Source organism: Lissotriton helveticus, chromosome 2_1 (genome assembly GCF_964261635.1).
Source record: "Lissotriton helveticus chromosome 2_1, aLisHel1.1, whole genome shotgun sequence".
Lineage (NCBI taxonomy): Eukaryota > Metazoa > Chordata > Amphibia > Caudata > Salamandridae > Lissotriton > Lissotriton helveticus.
Window position 1 is genome coordinate 1,000,682,021 of NC_136059.1, and position 19,572 is coordinate 1,000,701,592.

Here is a 19,572-nt window from a genome sequence, read left to right on the forward strand (position 1 = left end):
GGTTCAAGGTCTGTAGCACACACAGGAGGCCAGCCAACTAGCCCTTGGAGTCATCTGATAGTATTGGGTTCAAGCAGAAAGGCAGCATCAAGCAGCAGGGCAGTCCTCTGAGTGTACAAGGCAAGCCTCAAGCAGCAGAGGACATCCTCTTGAGGTCAAGGGCAGCCCTGATGTCCTCTGTAGGTCCAGGAATGTACTGAAAAGTTGGTCTGAGTATTCAATATTTATACCTGGTGCCTGCTTTTAAAGTGGGGTAATGTTCTAGGCAATCCAATGTCTGTTTTTAGAAAGGTCTTTCTTCCTCTGCCCAGGCTCCATGTAGTTTAGGGTGACAAATGACTGGTGTCAAGTTCCTTTGTCAGTATGCTGGAGTCAGTCCTTTGAAATGTAAGTGGGGCACGGAACAACTCAGCTACACCTATCCTGGCAGGAATCCCACAAAGGGAAAGTCTCCCTTTGTCTCACTGTCTAGGAGGAATACACAAAGGCCCAACTCCCAAGTTATTCATGGTCATGTGACCCAGGACAGAGGCTGCAGGCACCAAATGGTTAAGACAAGAAAATGCGTCCTTTCTAAAGTGGCATTTTTCCGAATTGTGACTTAAAATCCATCTTTACCATTAAAGAGGATTTTAGATTGCAATTAATTTGAGACCAACCAAGCTATTTTTACCTGTTCCCAATCAGATGTTAGCAATTGTAATAGAGTAACCCAATGTTATCCTATGGGAAAGATAGGCCTTGCAGTAGTGTAAAAACAATTTAGGAGTTTTTCTCTACCAGGACATGCAGACCTGAAAAACACATGCCCTTCTTTTTAAATACAATACACTCTGCCCCATGGTCTGTGTAGGGCCTACCTTACCTTAGGCATGACATATATTTAGTAAAAAGAAATGTTAAGTCTGGCAAAAAGGGTTATTTTGCCAGGTTGCATTGGCCATTAAAAACTGAGTACAGCTGCAATTGCATACCTGAGACTTGTTTTAAATTACTACCTTATTGGGTGGCACAATGAGTAATGCAGGTTTACTGTATCATTTACTTTACAGGGTCTGGGGACATAAAGTTCTATATACTACAGACTTAAAAGTAAATTAAATGTGCAAATCAGGTGTTGGCTATCTTTGCCATGGTTAAAGATAAGAACAGAAGCACTTTTGCACTGGTTAGGAGTGGAAGAGTGCACAGAGTCCTAACATCTTCAAACATTAAATCTATCCAAACAGGAACGGAAAAGGCAAAAAGTCTGGGTTAGACCACATCAAGGATGTCAGGTCTGACACCTGAGATTTCAGACCATGTGGGAACTAAGACAGTTTACAATCTATAACACAGCTTTTGTAGTGTATTTAGTTACATCCCTTTGTGGCAGCTCTACTACATTGCCATGACCAGGAGAGCCAGGATTGAATATAAATACAGCAAAGTCTGTGTGCTCATGTTAACTGAAATGGTGACTTACTTTCAGGAATGATTTCACAATCCTCATAATATCACATGGAGAAGTTTGGAGAAAGTTGATCAAACTAGAGACACAAGTTCCACCCACTGTATCCTTCCAAACAAAGATGAGTGTTCCAGATGGCCACAAATATACCTGTGCTTAATGATGGCAGTAGAATGGCACCTACTCTGAAACATTATTAACACAAGGAGAAGCACAAGATGAAGTTGCATTTTTGGCCCTCAAATGCCAGAAAGTGATGCACCTGTTCAAGGCAGGGTATTTATAACAGTGGAGTAGTGGGTTTCCACTTAAATCACAGAAACCTCTAGGTCAAGAAGGTGTGCCGGAAAATGGGTGACAGCACATTTTTTTCTATTTTCTCAGTGTCCCTTCAGGCCTGTTTCTTCTGATGCTGCTGCACATATTTCCCAGGTAAATAAAGTCCTTTTAGCATGTTGGTTTGCTTTTCCAGGGAGTGGTAATGTTAACCCACTAGCTGTGAATTTGAAAAGCTGTCTGCTTTCTCACCCACTGGGCTGTTTAACCATTGATTGCCAGAAAAGAAAAAGGGAGAAAGTGAGGAGATACATTTTATTTTGCATTTCACTAGTCTGCAAGTAGCAGTATGACTCACGATCCCATCAGGTATTCCTAGCTTTTTGTGCCAAAAGCATGTTGCACTGTGGGGCTTATAGTTTAGCTTTTAGCAATCTCCTTAGGAACGTATAACCCCATCATCCAAAATGCTTTAGGCTAAAGTGTTTAGAAAGTCATCTAGTTCATCTTACAAAACAAACACTGCTTTGTACATAAATAAAGCAACATTAAACTGTTCACATAGTCATTCACATCATGCATTTAAACAATCAATGGCACTGCAAATCATGTTACCTCTTGTGCAGTGGAACGTTTTATATCAAACTTCACAGCACAGCAAATATAATAAACAATATGGGCAGAAGCAGTGCTACCTTCTATAATACAAATCAAAAGTAAAATACAAATGGGAGTAGCAGAAGAAATATCACACAATAGTCCCCCACAAACATACAGGTACAACCCAGGTAGCCAACATACTAAAGAGGGAGTGAGAGGAGTTAAACGACTATTTTACAGTATCCATAAACAGACATATTCATATAAGAAATACAAAACTCCTGGAAGAAACTGCCAAACCTTTTGTATAATTACAATACCTTCATGTTTTTTACATTGGATGATGAAGCCTCATTTTCCTAATGTGATGTGATTCATATGTGAGCTCCACATCTAGCACTGGGAAGCATCTGGGACTGCTACTATTGACAGGTTGTACAGTCTTCCAGTTATGGATTCCCTAGTATAGAGTAGGTTATGTTGACACACGGAGCATTATAACTACATTAAAGTTGACTGTGGCTGAGCTAAAAATAGTTTTTTTCTGGAGTCTCCCTAGCACAAGATTAAAAACAGGAGGATAAAGCAATGGATGCTGCTTCTCTTTTCCGTCAACATGTCTTTGCACTCAAGAATAGCACCTACAGGGTGTTCCGCAGGAGTAAAGGTCTTGGTACCTCACATCATATGTTTTGAAACTGTCCCTGGGTGATAATGCGCATAACGAAAGTGCATTTGCTACATACTTTGTTGTTTCAGAAGTTGGGACAGCAACAATTGAAACACCCTATGTTCAGAGAACAATTTGGGCAGAAGAGGTGTAAGCTTTCCTCCTTCAGAGCACAAGTACAGCTAGAGCAGCTCTAGTGCTAGCTTTTGGCATCGCAGGACACATATCAATTGGTCAGCAACAGTACAAGCTTTGCTACCCCACCAAACAGGTACAGCATGGCAGTAGAAAAGCAAGCTTCCTGCTCTTCCAAAGCTCACAGAACAGTTTCAGGAAGGAAGACTAGTGCCAGCTTTCATTGTTCACAGAACACGTACAGTTAAGGTATGACTGGCACAAAGGTTGCAGTCAGATTACTAAAGCGGGTGCTTAACTCACTGAGACAAATGTTGCTTCTTTGGATTTCATGTATTGAGAAGTAGTTTGTACACAGTGGGCCATTGTTATTAAGAACACCCAGCCACAGTGTAAGGAACAATGAACTAGACATGCACACAGGCGGTAAACCTTTCAAAACAATTTTGAAGGTGAGGTCAACAGGCCCTGTGCATTCCCAACTTCAGTGCTGCACCTGTTAACATGTTGCGGGTGCCACCCTGTTTGACGTGTCTGAATGCAAAAGCAACAGGCACTATGCAATCTTGACTTTAGTGCTGCTCTTGTTCAAAATGTTAAGGGCTGTCCAACTGCCATAGTCTGAGTTGGGCGATTGGACGCAATATGCTGGTGGTGCCGTTGTGGCACCGCCAAGCATATTCTGAGTTTCCAGACCTCCACACTTTTCATGGTGGTGAGGTAAGCAAACAAAAGGAGATGATGGACGGAGAGCTGATACATTTCAGACCCCCACTCTTTAGCCATGAACATTGTGGTGGTCAGGAAACTAAGAGGGACTAGCAGGGCCCCCTATTGCCTCTGTACATGGGGGTGTATACAGGGGAGCACTTAGTAAGCCTGTGCTTACCACTCTGGTAGCTTGGCACAAAAGCAGTCAGGCTTAACTTAGGGACAATGTGTATAGTATTTATGTAGCACTCAAACCGTAAATTAATGAAAACACAACCCAAGAAAAATGACAAATTAATTTAGAAAAATAGAGAATATTTAAATAGGATCACCCAAAACAACAACAATCAGAGAGTTTTGAGTTAGTACAAAATGTAAAATATCTAAGTTTCATAATATACCATAAACGAACACTGACACCCCTTAAAATCACCGAATTAGGGTGCTCAACACCAGTGAAGACCAATAAAATAAGTCAGTAGAATCATACCCAAATAATAGCCCCATTAAAAGCAGCCTTTAATGCAGCTTTAAAAATGATTTAAAACACGTGGACATTTGACATTTGTCCCCATCTAACTTGAATGGCTAAACCTCCAAGCCTTTTCGAATGACATGCATCGTTCTCAAACTCTGAAACTGAACACTGTCCATTACCTGAGAAATAAACTGAAACTCAGGCGGAGATACCTCTGCAGTACCAACAGCTGCCACCTGGGAACAAAGCCACCACGTAACATCCCCTTATACATCAGGCAGGACCTCTCTTCCACAGCCTTCAGAAACCCCCTGAACTCTCACTTATACTCAATAGTGATGGTGACTCTGTAATTTGTTTTCACCACCTTCGTAATTCTAATTTCATGCCATATTTTCAACACTTTGGCAATTCAACAAATAGTCAGCTGTAAGGACTCTATAATGACAGCATTTCATATGAATATATTGTAGTATAATTGTAATTGCATTTATATAGCGCTTACTACCCCTGATGAAGTGTTGAAGCGCTTTTTCAGTGAGTAGCACGCTACTCCAGAACCCATAAAGGATTAATGGTGAATTAGTATAGGAAGATATGAAATTAATTTGAGCGGTGGACATGTTAGTCTGTCAGTTGGATTAAAAAGGACAGGGGGGTGATTGCAGACGGAAGGGTGTGCATTTATATTGGCGCTTGCTACCCCCGATAAAAGTGCGTTTTGGCGGGTAGCATGCTACTCTGGAACCCAAACAGGATTAGTGGGAAATTAGTATAGGGTAATATGAAATTAATTTGAGCGGCGGCCATGTTAGTCTGTCAGTTGGATTGAAAATCAAGGCCTCAAAGAAGCAGCACAGTTGCAACCTACCAGAATAAGCATCTTCCAAAAAACACAAGTACTCTACTTGATGGGTCTCATTATGAGTATCCCATTATTATTTAGTGTGGGATACTGAGAGCTGGGGTCTATGATTCCAGCCAGTATGTCTGTACCTAATAACGAGCATTACAACTTATTGGCCATTGAATGGTAAATAACATGTAGACCAGGGAATACTGGGTCCTTTTCCGCAAGTCAATCCCTCTTCCTGCCCCATACTGTGCTATTTACCATTGCAATTTACCATCTGCTTCAAGCATGTAATGGTAGCATAGGAGTGTGGCGGATCAGGGCTGGTGCAGCAGTTATTTGCTTACCTGTGCTTCAGGATGGGGGAAGGTGATGAAGATGGGGATGGGGATGGGGAAGTTGGCCATTTTGCGCCTCTGCCTGCAGGTTGGGATTAGGCAGCTCTACCATTTTGCACTCATTAAAAACAAGTCTAGTGTTTCCAAACGCTGCAGTACTGGGTGCAGAAACACTGAGCCACTCGTAGATGCCAGGAAAGGTGTCCGGGCCATAACACTTTAGGCAACTCATACTCAGGCTTTATGTGTAATAGTGCCTCTAGGACCTTATGTAGTCTACCTAGAAGCAGCACAGGTGCGACCCATCCGAAGACGCAGCTTTCATAAACCACCAGGTTCTTAGGTCAACATTTCATGAGATGATTAGGGATTGCGGTGAGTAGGCGGCTGCCTGACCCCACTTACATCCTTTTGTGTCTCCCCTGAGGTGGTTCACTCGATTTCTGAGCACTGTGGGAGATTATTATTGTAAACCTTTGCTGTACTTTTAAATGTTGTATAGTGATTCACGATTTTATAAACATTTGAATTTGCCACTCGCTATGTTTTAAAAATGAAATACGATTTTTTTAACATGTAACTTTGCTATTTGCACATACACAGTACCTTGGTGCTCCCGCCTCGGTCCCCGCAGCTGTGTGCTGTTTGAGTGGAGGGCGTGGAGACCGGCACCAGAACGCCCAGGGCGTTGCCGGCAGCACATGGGGCGGAGCTGATCTTGAGCTCCGCTCAATACTTAAGCCTAGTGGCTTCACTGCACACTGAGGATTGCGGTGAGTAGGCGGCTGCCTGACCCCACTTACATCCTTTTGTGTCTCCCCTGAGGTGGTTCACTCGATTTCTGAGCACTGTGGGAGATTATTATTGTAAACCTTTGCTGTACTTTTAAATGTTGTAAAGTGATTCACGATTTTATAAACATTTGAATTTGCCACTCGCTATGTTTTAAAAATGAAATACGATTTTTTTAACATGTAACTTTGCTATTTGCACATACACAGTACCTTTGTGCTCCCGCCTCAGTCCCCGCAGCTGTGTGCTGTTTGAGTGGAGGGCGTGGAGACCGGCACCAGAACGCCCAGGGCGTTGCCGGCAGCACATGGGGCAGAGCTGATCTTGAACTCCGCTCCCTTTATATCCCATGTGCCACCGAACGCGCAGCGGGCGAGCGCAGCGGGCGCGCCGATGGCGCGCTGAAGGCGCGCCTAAGGCAAGCCCGTCTGCGCCCGTCCGCGCCTGTCCCGTGCCCAGCGCTGGTCACTATGCCCAAATCGATCTGGTAGAACGTCGCAGCTGGCCTAGAGAAAGCCTCTTAGAACTCAGACCTCTTTTAGCCGACAATCACATAAGGTATAATCCAGTGCTGGCTAAACAACGGTACACCTGCCCAACCTGTCAATTTTCCCTCCGTGTAACTCCACGGTATATTTGTGGGGACGCCAGCAAGAGTAGCTCTCCCACTCCTCTGCCTCGGGTTGTAAAGGCCTGTTTAATCAATTGCCGCTCCTTACCTAAACATGCTAGCGACATTTGGCTTTCTTTTACAACTAACGCCTGGGACCTGATGTTCCTCACTGAAACGTGGACTAAAGACGTCTCGCATCCGGATATTGCCCTTGCAGTCCCTCCTGACTATCAATTTGTTGGACTGAATAGATCTGGACCTAAAGCAGGGGGGGGAATAGCTATTATTCTCAGATCCCACTGGAAAATAGCTTCAAGAAAATTAGACAATCTGGGACCCATAGAAGCAATGTACTTTAGCATCTCGGAGGCAGCTCGTTCGATCTGTGCAGGGGTACTTATCTATAACCCTCCCAGCACCCCTCCCACCCATATGACAGATCTCCTCACGATCTCAGCTGACCTTTCCCTGAAACACCCTCACTTCACTGTTCTGGGGGATTTTAATGTACATGCTGATGACAGTAATTGCGCAAAGGCGTGCTCCTTGTTAGATACAATGGAGGGCATTAATCTCTGTCAGAAAGTCGTGGGCCCTACACACATGGCCGGTCACACGCTGGACCTTATCTTTTCTAATCTTCCCTGTCTCTCCACATTGACCCCTCTCCCCGTGACCTGGTCGGACCACTTCATTATTCCTTTTAATCTTAGTTTCCCACCTATGGCACCCTCGGTCTGTAGGATCGAGAGGACGGGAAGAAAGTGGTTTAAAGTTACGCTGGAGGAGTTCGAACCTGCCTTAGCCAAACTTAACTGGCAACCCTCCACTAACATTAATAAGGATGTTGCCAATTTGAATCAATGCTTGACTGTGCCCATTGAAAACATCGCCCCCCTCACTGTTCTCTCCTCAGCCAGATCTAAACCTTCTGCCCCCTGGTTCTCCCAGCTGTTGAGGGAAGAAAAAAGTAAATGTAAAAGACTGGAACGCCTTTGGCGTCGTTCTTATGACCCAGCCGCCAAATTATCGTATAGGGTGGCACTGAAAAAGTTTCACAAACTCAAACAAACAACTATGAGGGAGTATTTTTCCAACAAAATCAAATCGGCAGACAACTCGGCCAAGTTACTTTTTCAAGTGGTGAAAGACTTCACCAATCCCGCAGCCCTTCTGCGCAAAACAGAACCTTGCCAAGAACTCTTCGATAAACTGTCTGATTATTTTCATGAGAAAATTGCCCTCATTTATGCCTCATTTAAGGTAGAAAATAACTTAGACATAGCGTGCCTACCTCCCAGTGATCTCACGCCCAAGGTCAATGGGCTTGGGGCGTTTAAACCCATCACCTTAGATACGGCAATGAAGAAACTTCAACTATGCAAATCAGGCTCACCCTTAGACCTTATGCCCGCTCAAGTCTTCTCTACAGTCGCCCCTGCGATTGTTCAGCCCCTCCTGTCAATATGGAACTCTTCTCTGGCTTCTGGCCAGTTCCCGGATACCTGGAAGCAGGCAACTCTTATTCCTTTGCTGAAAAAATCTGATGCAGACCCTGCTGTGCTCAATAACTACCGGCCGATATCTCTCCTACCTAAACCGGCCAAAGTGTTGGAAGAAATTGTGCAAGAACAACTGTCGGACTTTGTTGAAAGCAATGGTCTGCTACACGACTCACAATCCGGCTTTAGGACCGGTTATGGCACGGAGACGGCCCTTCTGGAGGTGGCGGAGACCGTGCGTGAGACTGTGGACAGGGGAGAGGTAGCCATGCTTGTGCTCCTCGACCTGTCCGCAGCCTTTGACACGGTCTCCCATGCCATTCTCCTGAGCAGACTACGAGAGCTGGGAATCGGTGGCTCCCCGCTTGCCTGGATTTCCTCCTTTCTTACTGATCGCACACAACAAGTCTGGTGCCATCCTTTCTGGTCTAAGGACAGGAAACCGCTAGGGTGCGGGGTGCCCCAAGGATCTGCCCTTAGTCCCCTTTTTTTTAATATTTACGTGGCACCTTTGGCAAAGCTGATTGAGTCTCTGGGGGTTAGAGTAATATCTTACGCTGACGATACGCAGCTTATTGTCTCCCTCCGAGATAACTCACTTTCTGGCTCTGAAAATTTTAAAATCTGTCTCTCCAATATTGTGGCCTGGATGACCGCCAATACGCTAAAACTTAATACGGATAAGACGGAGGTGCTGTTTTTTAATCAAACTGTCCCTTCGTCGCCCTCCACCTGGTGGCCAAAGGAACTCAACCCTCCACCTATTCCGGTAAAAGTGGCTCGCAATCTTGGAGTCAATTTGACAATGATTTATCTTTTAAAACACACATCCAGAAAGTCACCTCAGCATGTTTCGGGAAACTTCACATGATAAAGAAAATTTCCCCCTTCCTCCCGACGGAAGCACTGAAGACTGTGATACATGCCCTGATCACCTCGCATTTGGACTATGCGAACTGCCTGTTTGTGGGACTACCGGCGTACCTCCTCCATAGGCTGCAGATTGTGCAGAACGCCGCTGCTAGGTTGATCTGCAAAGTCCCTTATCGACACTCTATCTCCCCCCATTTAAGGAAATTACATTGGCTCCCGATCACGGCCCGTGTCAAATTTAAGGCCCTGGTCCTTGCTTTCAGGGCTCTCAATGGAAAAGGCCCAAAATACCTGAAACATAGATTAAAACCAGTCCATTCTTCCCTTAATCTCAGGTCTAACCATCTTCACCTTCTGCTCACCCCTAGATTCCGTCTAGTAAGAAAGGGTGGCAGAGCATTTGCAGTGGTAGTGTCAAAAACTCTGGAATTCACTACCCATCAGCCTTCGGCTCATTGACATCGAGTCTCAATTCAGGGGCAAATTAAAAACCTTTCTATTTTTCGGGTCAATAAATTTCTTCCCCCTTGATCTGCATTCCTCAGCGCCGGGACACCCCCGTTGGGGGTAGCTGTGCGCTTAATAAATGTCTGAATAATAATAATAATAATAATTAGGAGTCTCTTCTTCCTGCCAAGAAGTGGCATAGGTGTAACCCACCGGAATACACCGCTTTCGGAAACCACCATGTACTTTGGTCGTTTGTATTTACTTACGGACAAAGCTTGTTTTTTTTGTTGCTTTTATATTAAACATTGTACTAGCATTAGCAGGACTGTACTTAGCACAATATAACAGGTGGGCATTACATGAATAAGTAGTAGGGAAACATGAACGGACAAAAACAGCACCATTTCTGATAAGTGGGACGAACATTTCCGAGGATTAAGTGACATGAAGGATCCATAGGGTGCCATTGGGCAATGCCATTGTCGCTTAAGGAGCAGGACCTAGAGGCATCCATATTATGACAGAGAAACGGAAGATGGTAAAAGGGGGATATGGAGGTTAGCCGACCACTGGGAGCTCTGCCCCTCGGGTATTTTGGGGAAGTGGAGCAGTTGGGCGAATGGTCGGGGTATGAGTGTTTTTTGGGCTACTTATCAGGGGTATATATGCTGCCATTTTACCGCACCAGCCAACATTTTATTTTGACGACGCAGTGGCTGGTACTTGGTAGATAACATTTTTGTTTAATAAACTTTTAGTCTCCTTACCTGTGGGGTTTTAATGGCGGCCGATGGCTTGGCCAGTTAAGGGCAAGTTGGCCCTGGTTTTGAGGCTGCTGGCAGCGCACCCTACTGTTATGAGGAAGGGGTGGCGCAGCTTGGCGTTCATCCCATACAAACAGCGGCTCACTGGGTCACTGTGGTTGTTTCTCTCTTTCATCCGGCGCCGGCGCCTTAGAATGGTAGCGATCCAGGTAGGAGGTATGTTGCATATATTGCACGTGCTATTTGTGTTCCCTGTCCTACATCCTCAAATTATACAGGGGTAAAGTACATCTTTTTACATATCTCATTGATTAAATCGTATCATAAGCATTAAGGAGTGCATATTTTAATTGTTTGAACCGTTTTAATCAACTATCAAATAAACATTCATGCCCTCAAATCATACCTGCTTAACTGAATTTCTTATACATCTTAATTCTTCTTGTAAGGGCCACTGTAAATATTGAGCTGTAAATATAACGGACTTGTTAAAATCCAATGAGCCATACAAGCGCAAACTTAGGACATGCCCTTTGCCACAATTTTGGGCTGGGCATCCGAAATAGTTGAAAAGTTGGAGTAGTGCTATTTCAGCACATTAGCGAGTGGCAAATAGTTATTAGGCACAGGACATTTTGAAAGCAACTGCTTCTGTTGGCTGGAAATGTAGCAGCATTTGATTACATCTCTACAGTAAACTACATCAAGTAACAGCTAACACAATAACATATAAGACAACATAACAAAGTAACTCAAAACAATCAGCATACCATAACAACATAACAAAATGCCACCAACAAATATGTACAAACTTTCTTGGCACACATTACCACGACCATAACCCTGCTTTCATAATACAATAAACTGTGTTTGCAACAAGCACTGCCTTAACTTACCACCAAGGACATGAAATAGCTGCAGTCAAAAATGTTTTGTGATACTACCCAAAATGTCTTGTCCTCCATGTAAAGTGGTTTAATGTCCTTTCGGATTAGCCTCATCTGCTGCTCTAGTGTCTGAGGGCCTTTCCTGTTGTCCGGTCATCACACGCTTTAAAATTTTGAGTGAACATTGAACCCGATTCACAGAACTAACTTAAGACAAAATCCTAAACTTACTACCATTTTGGTATTCACAGAAGGCACTTACTCATTTTGGTATTCACAGAAGGCACTTACTCATTTCGTTATTCACAGAAATTAGGAGTCCTAACTGTAGGACTCCTAAATGCCTTCTGTGAATACCAAAAGTCTTAAAGTTAGGATTTTTCTTAGTTTCGGAGTCCTAAAGTTAGGAGTTTTAACTTTACTACTCCTAAACTGAGACAAATCCTAACTTTAAGACTTTCGGTATTCACAGAAGGCATTTAGGAGTCCTATAGTTAGGAGTCTTAACTTTACTACTCCTAAACGGAGACAAATCCTAACTTTAAGACTTTCGGTATTCATAGAAGGGATTTAGGAGTCCTAAAGTTAGGACTCCTAACTTCTGTAAATACCGAAATGAGTAAGGGCCTTCTGTGAATACAAAAATGAGTAAATGCCTTCTGTGAATACCAAAATGGTAGTAAGTTTAGGATTTTGTCTCAAGTTAGTTCAGTGAATCGGGCCCTATGTGTTTCAATATTTCTAGAAGTTGCCAAGCAGCTAGATATCTATTTAAAATAAGCTTTGGAAGCTGAAAACCCCACCTAGTTCTGCACTAGAGAGTTCCTAGAACGCCAGAACCAGAGCCAGAACGCCAGATCAAACGGGACGAACGGACCTCTGTTGCCGCCGCTGCTGCTGCTGACGAGGAACTGGTCACCGGCCGTCGGCCACCGGTTCACAGGTTCCCCGCGGAAAACCTCTACTAAGTCCTGTGCCAGCTGGGGGGGCTCCTGCCTGCCTGCCTGCCTGCTGCCTTGCCTTGCCTTGCCTTGCCTGCTTGCCTGCTTGCTTACTGCAGTGTGCGGTTCCGTGCGGCTCCGAGGCCGTGGTCAGGCTGAGCTGGGCTGGCTCGGCTTGTCACATTGTAAGCGAGATTCGGATCCGGACTGACCTGAGCGGCAGCGGGGAGCTGAGAGCCGGTGTGAGCGCTGCACGGAGCGCTGTAAGAACAACACCGCCGCAAGCAGCAGCAGCAGTCGAAGGAGAAGCGGGATCATCCGCGGAGCTACCCGCCGGGTCTTGAGACTTGGCCTCCCCCCCCACCACACCCACCGCTGAGGGACAGGCACAGAGTTCTATGTGAGGCTGCGCGAGATTTGGGACAGCGAGCAGCTAAGGAGCAGGATGAAAACAGGAAAACTGGACAGCTGACGGGGCCAGCAGGTCAGTAGGGCGGCGGCTCACGGAGCTGGCTGGGTGGGGCGATCCGACCAGGGGCCGAGGTAATAAGCTGAAGCCGAGCCCTAAGACCTAAGATCTAAGCCCTAAGCCCCCAAACCCCGAATGCTAAGCCTCAAGTGAGCAAGTGAGAGGGGAAGGAGTGTGAGGAGAAGCGAGGCTGCCGCATAGGGCACTGGTGCTTCGTATAGTACCTGCACAGTACCTGCTTATCCGGCCATCAGCCCAACCATCAGCAAGGGGGGCCGCCAGGAACGCCAGAGCTGCAAGTGGCTGAGGAAGCTAAGAGGTCCTTAGACTCCCCCCCACCCCCCATACCACAGCTCACTGAGTCAAAAGATTCACCCAAGACTGACACAAGCCTCATTCGAGTCTAAACTAAGATTCATCTAAGTCGCAATCGGCACCTTTTCTGCGCAGTAGCCCCAGAGGCCCGCACGGGGGGAAAGCAGGGAGCCGGAGCAGTGCAGAGCGGCAATTAAGCCCACTTTTAGACCTTGGTCAGCCATGAGGTCAGGAACAGTGAGAAGGTCTCTCACAAAATCAGTATCCAGATGGAAAAGGGGGGTCATAAAAGAGGCTTGAGTACCCCCACCACCCACAGATAACACTCTCTGCAAAACAATAAACGCAAAGGAAAAAGACAACTTCAATTAAACCAACACTAGCAAAGAAACCACAGACGACATGGGCTGCCTTTGGTTCACAGGCTCGGAACCCACTAAAGACAATCACCCACCAACGATAACGGGCCTAAAAAACGAAAAAAATGTAAGAAAACCAAGTAAACCAACCAAAGGTTTAAGAAGAGTCAGAACTGAAGACCTTATAACTATAGACGGAGAACCAGCTAGTAAAACCCCACATACCTATCAACCAAAAATTTACACGAAATTTGCGTTCTTAAAACACCCCGGAACAGCAATCTTTACAAAAAACGGGAATATAGAACATCTACCCACTCCTCTGGAACCTGGGAAGATAGAATATCCCCCACTAGAAGCACAACAACCATCGGAAGCAGAAAGACCCTCAAAACTTGTAGTGGTGGACATTCACATCGGCAATTCGCAGAAGGTATCAACTGAAAGCGGGCGAACAATCAACAAGGAAAAAGGCGTCATAGCCTGCACAACAACAGATCGGTCAGAGGAGTCTAGCAGCCCACTAAATATGGCATTGAGGAGTCCCCAAAACACACAGACTCTCCTCGGAAGGATAAAAACAGAAAGCTCTCTACTCAAGGATACCTCTCCAAGCGGGCCAAGAGTAAATAGAGCACTAGATGCTTCCATCATTTTTGAACTTCAAGATCTACATGACTGGGGCGATCTATCAGTCCGATCGCCGCAGCAAAAAGCCCCGAGCGAACAGGACGGAATGGAAGTAACACCTCAACCAAGTGCCACCCCCCCATCTATGCCCACGAGCGGGCAAAACTCTCTCTAAATGGCACCTAAAGAGCAGAGTGACATAGGCCGTTTTAACACACCCAACACACCTAAAAGCCAGAAAAAAGAGAACCCCTACGCCACAGCTAACGACATGACCTTCCTTGCATTACAGGAGTGGCAAGACTTAGTGGCGGCTTACAACCTAAAACCCACCAAAACCTCTAGCACCAGCAGACTGAATAACGAGAGCAAAAGCTTGTTCACCGCATTCTGGGCAAATCTACTAAATACAATACAATTATCTGCAACAGCTTTACAATATCAATCAGAAAAATTAGACATGCAGCTAACAGTACTACAAACGCTAGCCGAGTTTACCTCAGGGATTGAGAGGAAACTAGGCGACCTAAACGGTCTTATAAAAAGGGGACAGGAAGCAGCAGAACTTTCAGCGCTAGCAAAAACAGAATGCGACTGCCTCCCAATAATAAACAAGCTAGCGGCGTTACCAACAATGCTAGAGAGCCTTCTGGACGACCCGAAACCAATCATGGCACCGGTCCCAACAAACCCAGTCACTGAGGGAAATGAGTTCAGGGACCTACAACCAAATGGAAAACAGCCAAAAACAGAGAATAAACTACACCAAAATGAGAAGACTTGCTCTCCCAAAGCCACCCAATCGCCAAAAAATTTACTCTCAACCCTCCCGTCTCCCGAAGTAAGGAGCACAGCAGTGCCAACTAACTCACGAGCCCGCCGGAAACAAATAAGGAAAGGCAGGAACAGGAAAACGATAGTTATCATCCAAGAGCAGGAAAGGCAACAAAGGAGCCCGATAACCAGGAGGAACAAGGTGAGACCGCATCTTCCTACAATGAGGCCGAGCGGATTCCGCTCGCAGGCAAAAAACTGACTCCAAGTTAAAAACAGATTCCCGCAAGAACCTCCGACAAACTAAAAAAACCAAACACAACAGAAGTATTTACAACAACAATCGATCACTCTGGGCACAAGGAGGAGATAAATACACAAACCACAAAACAGCGGAAAAGCCCAGAGGGAGCGACCAACGAATGCAACCCAACTAGTAGTCACACCTCTGTGCCACAAAACGAGAGCCAACCGGCTCTGGAGCAGGATTATGAATACCCCGAACCAAGGGAAACCACAGCCACAACAGATTACAACCGCAGCCAACCTTTCAACAGGGTTAACGACCCCGTCAAAACTGCAGTCCAACCAACACGCGCTGCTTCGTCCAACAAGACAGACGCATTAACATTTGTCCCAGAGTACAAATCCAGAGGCAGAATGGACGTCTTGAATAGAGGGAACATTATACAACTGATTAACTCAATTGAGGGCCTGGAGGGAATTTTTTCAACCGACCTACTTCAAATCGAATTTCAACCTGCATCTGTACAGAATAACTCAGAAACAACTAAGATGACATGGTCTACAAATGACCTGGTCGATCGTATCCTAGATAAGTACAACGAATTCGCACAGTGGGGAATAAAACTTGAACCAGGCAGAAGCCCACTCTACCCAACGCCATTCTTAAAAGAAAGCGAAAGAGAACATCGCCCCAAAGTCACACCAATATTAAAAGGAGCACTCAGCCAGTCACCAGGCTACCAAGGCAGGCCATCCCATATTCAAGCGGTAACAACAAAACCTCCAACAACGAACCCTGACATAATTCTGCGAACAATAACTAACAGAGGTGGGCATTGACAGGAGCACCCAGCAGAGCCCCCGGCACCCGCAAATTCATCTGCCCTCAGAATATGCATCTGGAACATCAACGGTCTGACTGACAAACTGGACGACCAGGAAACATTAAAATACCTAAGGTCATTTGACCTAATATTACTACAAGAAACCTGGGAAGTAGAAGAGATAGCCCTGGAGGGATATATGATGCAAACCTTCCCTGCAACCAGGACCTCATCCTTTGGCCACAGCTCAGGAGGATTAACGATCCTTGCCTCAATACTCACAATAGGATCAATGAGGGAAATAAAAACTAAAACCATAGCTCCTAACGTGATACAGGTGGCAGTCATTACACTCAACACAAGGAAGCCGGATCATCCTCTTGTAATAATTAACTCCTACATACACCCGAAGCACAAGCAGAAGGGTGCAAGAGAACTGGCCAAGGAAACAGCAAGAATCTTGACTGAGGGGGAAGCTGAGGACATAATCCTGGCAGGAGACTTTAATCTCTCACTCCTTGGCACCGCAACGGACGACGAACTAGCACAAGAACTCAACAGAGCCTGGGGAATACCAGTGCAAGTGCCGGCAACAAAACCAACAAAATACTCAACACAATTGCTAAAAGACCTAGAGTAACTAAACTTAAGAGCACTGAATGGGCGGTTTAAAGAAGACACCCCCCCAGCAGCAACCTACCACTCTGCCACATCTTCCTCTTACCTAGACTACACATTTGTAACCCTCCCTCTATTTGACGCCATCAGATCATTTCAATTGGGCGACAGCGATCAAAGCGACCATCTGCCGCAAGAAATTGTCCTAAATACCCTTAGTGGAAATTCCAAGGAAGTCAGGGCTACCATCGGCTCTGAATACACAACAGACTTGAAACGTATCAGATTTAAACAAGACAACATTGAAGCACTCTCCACCGACGCAAAGGAGCTAATACAGCAAGGCAACTCAGCTGCAAACCAAATAGAGGTCGGGGAAGGGTTCTCAAAGGCCCTCGGGACCAAACATGCAACCAAACCAAGAACGTCTAAAGGCAAATCCTCGAAGAGCACAATGAGAAAGATAAGTACACCGGAGATAAAAAGCCTCAAAAGGGACATTAAGCAAACTTTGAAACAACTGCGCATACAGCCCACAAAAGAACACTTACAACACACCCTACGCGGTTTAAAAGTAAGCCTAAAAAAGGAAATTCGGGAAAACAAAAGGCCGGCGAACGACGAACTCCGGGCAAAAATAAAGTATGATTCCAAACTAAAAAACAGCGCCAACTTTTGGGAAACGGTTCACAGTTGGCAGCGACCAGGGCATCACGGGATAAGCTCACATATATCAGAGCCAGCCTGGGCAGACTATTTGCACAACCACTTCAACCAATCCAACAAAAACAACCCCTCAGGCCCGATAACACAAGAACAAGAGCCTTATAAGGAGAACAGCGAAACAAAAAAGTCTGAAAAAGGGCTTAGAACTGCAGTAGAAAGTACAAGAGCACAATACAATCAAGAGAAGGTAGGGGGGCAAAGAATGACAGCACATCAACACTCAGCATCGAAAATGACATTAAAATAACCGCAAACCGGATTAAAACCCAAATCAAGAAGGGGAAAATAGAAGGAGCCCCGGGCCCAAATGGGATTCCACCGGCAATATTCAAGCATGACTCAGAATTCTGGAGCAACACATTAGTGCCACTTTTTACGAGCACTCTGGAACTAGAAACATGTCCGGAATCCTGGAAAGGATCTATCATAAGCCCAATCTACAAGCAAGGAGACAGGAGTAATCCTGGTAACTATCGGCTGATTGCCCTATTAGATATAGAGGCAAAGTATTACGCGGGCATACTACTAGAAGAACTGACATCGTGGGCAGAGACAAATCACATAATTCCACCAACTCAAACAGGATTCTGTAGAGGACAAGGAACTTCCACCAACATTATGGCTCTGTCCTTACTGACGGACGCGGCAAAATTGGGAAAGAACCCACTGTTCTTGAGCTTCATAGATTACAGCTCAGCCTTTGACCATGTGGACCGGGGTAAACTATGGCAAAAGCTCGAAAAATGAGGGATACCATACCCCTCTTGAACCAACTCATCCTACTCCACACCAATACTTGGGTCAGGATCAAGCTGGGTGACGGGACGCACCTTTCAAGGCGAATTAACACCTCCAACGGCCTGAAACAAGGGTGCGTCCTAGCCCCGAGCTTGTTCAACCTTTATCTGGCAGACCTACCAGAGGAATTGGACAATACCAAATCGCATGCCCCACGGTTGGGGGACATTGCGCTGACCAACCTCCTCTATGCCGACGATCTCGTTTTAATAAGTCGCACCCCAACAGGCCTCCAACATCTTCTAAACACCACTAGCTCATTCTCACACCGCAACGGCCTAACCATCAACCTGAAAAAAACAAGAATCATGGCAGTGAACTACAAGAAGATCGGGAAGAACAATTGGTTTTTGGACGGACACAAACTGGACAAAGTGACGTGCTACAAGTACCTGGGTGTTCTGGTGGACAACAGAGGGTCGTTTAAACCCCAATTAGAGTCGCTATACCGAAAAGGAATCATGAGCCGCCTCGCAATGAAACCCTTGAAGAAGATTCTGCCAGATCACACGCTTGATCCTTTTCTACAGGTACTAAGAGCCCGTCTCCAACCAACACTAACATATGGGAGCGAATCCACTTTCGGAAGAGATGCATTGACACTCGACAAGGTGATCGCCAAAACCTATAGGTCAATCTTTCAGCTACCCAGCTACACATCTCCTGCACAAATTCGCCTGGAGTTCGGGGTACAAAAACAAACAGTGGAAAGAAGGGGTAGCTTTATAAATGCTGGCACAAGATTAGAAATGCAGAGCAAGGCACCCTAAATACCCACCTTTGGACCGAACTGCAAAGACGAGAACGATCGCATGCCAGAGAGTATCTGACAGAATCTCTAGCAAGTCTCGAACTGACTGTCCTCTGGAACAGCACAGTAGACAACAAGAGCTTTAAAAAGCTAGTAACAAAAGCAACGAAAATAACATCGCTACTGGAAGACAAAGAAACTCTGGCAAAAAGGGCCCATGGATGGTTAGTCTTAAATGACTACAAAACTTTAAAGCCCCAAGCGTACCTAGACCATGGGTTCAAATAGAAGACCAAAGAGAAATTCTTAAAGCTGCGCCTAGGCATATTACCAATACTCCATCACCTGGCCCCATGGGAAAGGAACAAGGAAGACCAAACTTGCCGTCTCTGCGGAGCAGGCTCTGAAGATCTAACCCACGTAATATGTATTTGCCCATGTTTAACTGACATAAGGAGAACACTACTACGCGCAATTTGGAATCAGAAGGGGATTAGATCCTGTCGACAGGCAGTTAAACTGTGTTTCAACCCGCAAGAGACTCAACTAAACTGCAGAACCACAAAATTCCTTGACGCAGTGGCAATGAGGATCAAGGAAGCACAAAAAAGATGTAACAGTGCAATAGCCAGACAGTGACACTGAGCATTCTTGTGTTGGCGAACCAAACGAGGCGCATAGATTGACCAACCAATTATATGAACTAGAATATTTTAACTTTTGATAACC

General features: G+C 45.4%; 1 protein-coding gene across 1 annotated transcript in view; it reads left to right on the forward strand.

Annotated features, from left to right (window-relative positions):
• Nucleotides 1-19,572, forward strand: part of LOC144820192 (transmembrane channel-like protein 2-A) — a 583,588-nt gene that overhangs the window by 526,874 nt on the left and 37,142 nt on the right. The gene's annotated exons all lie outside the window — the stretch shown is intronic.